The following is a 7,788-nucleotide window of genomic DNA, read 5'->3' on the forward strand; positions in this document are numbered from 1 at the left end:
AGGAGCCCTCAGGGGATTTCCTACTGACGGCTTAAGCCCCAGTCTGACCTCCCTCTGCAGCAGGCGACCGGGCAGGCCAATCAGGGGACAATGCAGGCTGGTGAGTGGCCAGCCCTGCCCCCCCATCACCCCTCCACCACCTCTGGTCACTGCCACCCCACCCCCATTGCTGTCCCCTCCTTCTGCCCATTGAAATGCGCCTTGGCTTGCCAGCCCTGCCCCCCCACCCCCGCTCCCCCGCTGACTGGTTGTTCCACCGTTCAATTGATTTGCATATTACACTTTTATTATATAGGATTGTTGTATTATTTTCCATACGAACAAGTGTAAACCTACTTTTGACCCACCCTGTATTGTTATGGTTCCAGATCAGATCCTTATATGTTGTATGTCCATTAATGTAGACTTACAATCACTGTTTTATGAATTTGCCTATTAAATCATGTAGGAAAAAGATAAATTACAAGCCATAAAAAAAGTGAAATAATACTGGATTTTACATTTACCTGTGTAGTTACCTTTACCAGTGTTCTTTATTTTTTCTTATGGCTTCAATCTATAGTCTACTGTCTATCTAATCTATAGTCTACTGTCATTTCATTTAAGCCTGAAAGACTCCCTTTAACATTTATTCTAGAGCAGGGAGTCCATTTATTCTAGTCATGAACTCCCTCCGCTACTGTTTGTCTGGAAATGTCTTAATTTCTCCTCCATTCTGGAAAGATTATTTTACCAAATAATCTCTTTTTTTGTTGTTGTTACATTTTGAGTTCGTTTCTTAAAACTGCTAAGAGCCTACTTTCTCCTACCTACTCTGGTTTTGTTCCACTTTTCTGTTAATAATGTTTACAAAAATGTTAACCCATATAAAGAGGATTCCTCCAAGGTGCTTTCCATAATTATTCCTTTTTGCATATGGAGATTATTCTTCTTAATAAATGGGAAAATATATCTTTTGTTTGTTAATCCAATTAAAAGAGATAAGTGCTAAACTAAAATTCCCAACCAAATTCCAAAGATGAAGAAAACAGAAGCCCCAAGCTTTTTCCATGAGAGAAAATTCTCTCTGCTAATTTTAAGGTAAAATAGTCCTGAGAACGAAAAAAAAAAAATCAAACATGTTGATGTACTGGAACCAACTACAACAAACACATTCCTAATGTCAGGAACAAATATTGCAAGTAAAACAATGATAGTATTGAGTGCTAGAGTAATAAAAAAAAAAGGTGAATTCATGAGAATGGAAAACTGGAGGAAAAACATCATCATTAAAGCTTTTCTTGAAGGGAAGTGGATTAAAGGGACTGTCAAAAGTACAGCAAATGGTATGCATAACTTCAAATCATGACAACATCATGTGGCACGTATTTATTATAATCTTATAGTATATCAGATGCCACTTTGTAATAAAAAATAATGTACCCAAAGAGTGTAGATATAAAATACATGAGAAAAAGCAAAGCAATTTTGCTATATTGGTTACATTCTACATTCTTTTCTTTGAAGGGCTTTAAAGTCCACAGTATATGGGCAATCTTGAAGTATGGCAGAGAAACGAAAAGGCCATGATTGGTATAGCATACAAACTCTCTTTGGAGAAATGAGAGAGCTTTGCTTTACTTCTGCAGCATTTGAAATCTGGAAGTATTGCTCTATACAATTTAATGTCAGAGGATAAGGGATGGACCATTTTTAAAATTATTATCACAAGAGAAAAGAACACCATATAGAAAAATGATAAACTACTTGTGCACCCAAGAAAGGCTATGTTAGGAAGAAGTGCAAGAAGGAACAAAATGAAAACACAAATGATTATTAGTTGGGCTTATCCATCAAGATACCAAGATCCACTATAGTCTTCAGACAAAAATTCTGAAATAGCAGTAGGAAACTCTGTTTTAATAATTAAAAGATAAAGTGACATAGGTCCAATATTCTGAATTATTATGGTGCCTGCCACCACCACCTGATCCAAATGCAAAGAGTCCAAGATCTTCATAAGATGTCACAGTTGTCTGAGTACACATACTAAGCAGGAGATAAACTAAGAATAAAGCCAGGTGAGCAATTACCAGCAACAAGAAACTAAATCCAAGGATATCGGTATGAGCCATACATAAGCTAAGCCAAAAATGCCACTCCCATGATGGCATTTACCAAATTAAACACTGAGAAACCAAATGAAACACCTGGGGATCTCTGTCTGTGGAGTTTGTTGCTTAGCAACAGGCTCAACTCTTCCACCTCCACTTCCTCAGGCTGCTGGGAAGAGATGTACCAGCCCATCTTCATGTTGATGATCCCCCAGGGCACCTTCATGGCTGCTTGCTGGCGGACTACCAGGTCCATCTGCAAGCTACTACCCCTGCCTCCCCATCATTAGACACGCCAAAGGTAAAGCTATGGGATCCACCCCTCCCAATTACCATACCTCACCAGGGCAAGGAAGTGATATAAAATTCTTGATTGATAGTTGGTTTTCTTAATTCAGGATGTTATGTCATCCCAATGCCTTCTGGCCTCCATGTTTCTAGAGGAGAAATTGGTTGTTAATCTTATTGAAGATCCCTTGAACATAACAAGTCACATCTCATTGGCTGCTTTCAAAATTCTGTTTGTCTTTGGGTTTCAACAATCTGACTACCAAGTTTCTTGGTGTAGATTTCTTTGAGTTTATTGTTTATTGTTCATTGGGCTTCTTGGACATGTATATTCATGTAGTTCTTCAGATCTAGGGAGATGTTAGTCATTGTTTATTTAATGTTTTTCTTCCCCTTTCTATTTTCTGCTAGGATACCTACATTGTGTACATTAGTATATTTAATGATATCTCCTACATCTTTCATGCTATGTTCATTTTCCTTCATTCTTATTTTTTTCTGCTCCTCAGTTGAATAATTTCATTTGTCTTATCTTCAAGTTTATTGATGCTTTCTTTTGCCTGCTCAAATCTGCTGGTTAAGCCTCTAGAGAGTTTTTAATTTCAGTTTATGTACTTTTCACCTCCAGAATTTCTCTTTGGTTCCTTTATGCAATTTATATCTCTTTGTTGATATTTTTTGCCCATCTCTGTAAACCAATAAACACAAGTACACTATTTTTCTGAGATCTCTGAAACATTCTAGCCAATTAACAAGCCTGAAGAGTGGATCATGAAGACCCTCAATTTGTACATGATCAGTCAGAAGTATGGTTGGCTTGAGTTTTACAACTGGCATCTGAAGTGGGGGCAGGCTTGTGAGACTGAGCCTTTAACCTGTGTGGTCTGCACTTACTCTGGTTAATTAGTGTAAGAATTGAACTGAATTGATAGACACCAAGTTTGGTTGATGTCAGAGAAAACGCCCCACAAAGGTTAGGATTTAGACATATATTTTGGGGAGTACATAATTCAACTCACTACAGAGGGGGAGGGAAAGAAGAAGAATGATCTGTGGTTGTGGTTGTTTGTTTGTTTTTCCCCCCACAAAATCTTATAGTACTGACCACGTATTAATTGACTATGAATATGTGATTTACGGCATCAACCTTAGAAAGCAAAGGAGATAGGTTTATGGGTATCTCATGATAGAGACTCCTTTGCCTCTGGTTAGACATAAGGTCTTTTCCCAAACTTTATTAGAAAGATTGTTAGACTTCTTCAGGGCTTTTCCACCTGCCCATCAATCTTGAGTTTTCACTGCAGCTGGTCTTTTGGGAGAATGAGCAGGAAACATGGATAACAATTTAATGAGGATAGAATCTGTGAGCTCATCCCTGGAATTGTGAGTGCTGCTAAAGCTAAGGAAGCAGCCAAAGGTCTGGGACCCACATCTTGGCCTTGTTAGACTTCCTTCCTGGAATGTCCCCTGCAGGTCTCACCATTTAAAAAAATAATCATCATCAATTTAGATTCATGCCAAGGTCAGGCAGCCAACTAAAGGGATACTGCTGTTGTCAATCTTATGAATTTTTATTTTCTTTCATGTTCTTTCCCTCCCTTTTCTAACACTACATTTCTCTTTCTTTAAAAAAAAATAAGCACTTGCTTCCACAGACACGCACTTTTGTCTTGCGTCAATGCTACAAGGCAGATGACATCATTATTGCCATTTTACAGAGAGTGAGACGGGGCCCCAAAGACGTAATATCAGTTTATGCAGACATTCAATTGTGAAGCTGGGCATCAGACACAGGCACTAAATCCCATGCTTTTCCCTCAACCCTACAGTGTCTTCCTTTCTATTCCTGCTGCTTCCTTTTCTTACTGTTTCCTCATGTCAAAGGCACTCACAGGCTTAGGACCTGCTCCCATTGCTCTGAGATCCATGGTTCACTCTGAGCACCAAAACTGCCCAGGGAGCGTCTAGGAAAGCTGAAGACTGCCCCCCACCCCCAGCCTATCAAATAGCAACTTCCGGGGGTATGGCCAGGACATCAGCATTTTGCCTGAGCCCCCCAGGTGATCCTAATGTGCCGCCAGGATTGAAGACCGCTGCTATAGATCATGTTTGCACTGTTTATTAGCCATAGAAAAGGAAATATCCACTCAAGATTAACCTAACCTGTGGAGCACATCTTACTAAACCCGCTTGATGAAAAGCGAGGACAAAGTAACAAAGGAGACTTGCAGGTGACAATTTGAGCTGACGTGTTTAATGCCCCTCCCTTCCCAAATCCCACTGAAAGGATCACAGAGCAGGAAGAAAAGCCTATGGCATCCACGTGAACTAAGGAAGAATGGTATCAATGGGCTAGAAACTTGGAGGAAGTAGACACGATTTGGTGCAGGTGAAAACAAATGGGTCAAGGTACTAACAAGAACGGTTCCGCCCTGACAGGGAAACACCACATGGGAAATACGCAGGTGAAATAACCCCCAGAGACCTGGAGATTCCCAAATTCCCACTGGGAGAGAATGGGACAGCGGGAGAGTTGGTGGGGAACAAAGGAGAGCAGTCTGGCAACTGCACCAGCGCCTCACACACAGGCTGGCCACCCTGGAGAGACTTGGGGAAGCCCCGTCAGCACCTCCACCACAAGAGCCTTCAAAGGAACGATTTGAAAAAGCAGTGAATTCCTGAGACAAAAATGCCTTCCCAGTAATTTGCTACCAACTTCCCCTGGCAGGCAAGGAAAATAAAACTACCCAATAAATAAAAACTTAAAATGTCCCCTTGGGGACTAAAGCAACAGGAACCAACACACTCGCTGACAAAACCATCTCAAGTTTCCAGACTGGGCCCACATAGGTCTCCTCTGAAGGAACAAGCAAATGGAAAGAAAATTGAAATCACAGAACATATGAAAAGGTTTGGCACACAAAGAAGAAAACCTATTGGAATCCTCAGAACAAATGTTTATCTATGAAGTAAACTTATTCCAAACAGCAGGGAATGAGTTTAAGACAAGCTTTAATTTGGATTTTCTTCACCAATATTACAAAAGTCCATTGCTATAAAGAACAAATAACCGATAAATATTGCTATGGGTGAAAAATCACTAGAATTTTTTTAAGTCATCTTTAGTGTGAGCCACAAAGTTTGGGGGAGTCTGTTAAACAGAAACAGATAGCAGGCGAGGGCAGCCAGCAGCAGCCTGGGAGCCTGGCCGAAACAGGTGGGTTTGGTGAATGCACACTTGCTGAATGCTGAGATCCCAAGCCCTCTTCCCCAACTCAGCTCCCAGAGTGTGGCAGCCAGGATAACACCCCACAGGCAGGAGACATACAGGTTCTCCTCTGGGAATTCTGCCTGGCTCTAGGGGAACGACCTTAAGCAACTCACTTGGGAGCTCCTTGCAGCCACCCTACAGAGAAGCTCCCTTTAGTAAGACATCTCAGCCCCTCACACACACACAGGCACACAGCCTCCACCCCAGCTTCTGGTCCCCCACCCTAAACATGTGCAAACAGCCCAGCGTGGCTGGGGAAGCCTTTAACATGAAAGACAGAGACCAAACACTGGACAAAAGGGGACATAGAGGAGATTATGAGGGAAAAGGAAACTAAAAAGCAAAACAATCCTTACCCCTGGAGAAGGAGATACAGGAAAGATACTGTACCCATAAAACAAGAACGGGATGCTGTGAAAAAGAAAAAGTAGTCAAAGAACAAAAAAGAACTTTGGAAAATTAGCTAGATGATAGTATTAGTGAATAACTCAGCAGAAGGGCTGGAAGATAAATTGAGGAAACTTTAGAAAGGAGAGCAAAAGACAGAGATGGAAAATAAAAGAGAAAGGGTAAGAAAATTAGAGGACCAGTCCAGGCCAACAATGACCTGTTTCATCCAAATAATAGAGTCCCAAAGAGAAAGAACAGAGGAGGAAGTCACCAATGAAGCAATTTTAGGGAATTTCCCAGAATTGAAAGGCATGACCCACACCAAGTTGCATCGTTATGAAACCTCACAACATTGTCGAGACAAAAATGATTCTGCAAAGAGGGAGGAGAGGGAAAAAGAGAGAGGGAGAGGAAGACGGACATGGAGAGGGAGAGATCATGTGTGAATGGTAAGAAATCAAATGACTTAGAACTTCTCAGTAGCAACTCAGGAAGCTAAAACACAATGGTACAATGCCTTTCAAATTTTGAAAAATTATCTCTATAATGGGACAAAATATAAGTCAAGGGCGTGTGTAGAATGAAGACATTTGAAAAATTAATCTTCCACACACTCTTTTTTTTTTTTTAGAAAACTACAGAAAAGTATGTGTCATAAAACAAAGGAATGAACGGAAAAGGAAGAATATGAGTGAGACCCAGGAAATGGGCTTTGACACAGTCAAACAATAAAGGGAAAGAAAGAAGGATCTCAGAATGACAGTAGCCAATCTAGGTAAGAGCTCGTCAGAGGACTCCAGAACAGACCCCCACCCCCCAAAAGATGAAGAAACAGAATGTCTGATGTAAATGCACATCTCTCACATGATCTCAATCATATGTGGAATCTAATGGACAAAAAACAGTGATGAACAAAATAGATCCAGAGACATAGAAGCATGGAACAGACTGTCAAATCTCAGAGGGAAGGTGAGGTTGGGTAAGTGGGTGGGAAGAGATCAACCAAAAGAAATGTATGCATATATGCATAACCCATGGACAGACAATAGGGTGGTGAAGGCCTGGGGTGGGGAGGTGAAAAGAAGGTGAGGGCAGCTAGAAGAGGTCAATGGGGGGAAATGGGAACAAATGTAATACTTTAAACAATAAAGATTTTAGAAAAACATTTTTTAAAAATACACAATAAATCAATAAATAAATGCATATCTCAAGAGGAGATCCAGAATAGAATACTGGCATAGAATTGGGGGTTGATAAATGTAATGAAAATCAAATAAATAAACTAAACAACTATAACCCAGAGCAATGCTCTCCAATAGAAACCAAGTATGAACCCCATATGTAATTTTAAATTTATTATGACATTTTAAAAACAAAGAGTTGAAATTAATATCAATAATATATTTTAATTTAAGGCAATATATCCAAAATATTCCAACATAAAATGAATGTATACTTATTGAGATATTTATATTCTTTTTCATATTAAATCTTTGAGATGCACTGTGTATTTCCATTTATAGCCCATCTCAATTTGTACACTAAAATTTATCAGAAATATTTGATTTTACTTGTATTTAGTTTTTATTAATTTGCAGTTGAAAAGGTTATTCACATATCAAAGGTGTTCCAAACAGACTTAAATTTTTTCCAAAAGCCATCAATTTTTAAGTTTAAAAGTGAAAGAATTATCTACACTAATAAAAGAGAAACATGGTAATTAGCATACGACCGCTACCCTTTTCA

The 7,788-nt window shown here is 39.7% G+C and overlaps 1 pseudogene; it reads right to left on the bottom strand.

The window, feature by feature from the left end:
* Nucleotides 1–799: 799 nt before the first annotated feature.
* LOC102238787 overlaps nucleotides 800–7,788 on the bottom strand; it is a 15,079-nt pseudogene continuing 8,090 nt past the window's right edge.

Source organism: Myotis brandtii, unplaced genomic scaffold, assembly GCF_000412655.1.
Source record: "Myotis brandtii unplaced genomic scaffold, ASM41265v1 scaffold351, whole genome shotgun sequence".
Taxonomy (NCBI): domain Eukaryota; kingdom Metazoa; phylum Chordata; class Mammalia; order Chiroptera; family Vespertilionidae; genus Myotis; species Myotis brandtii.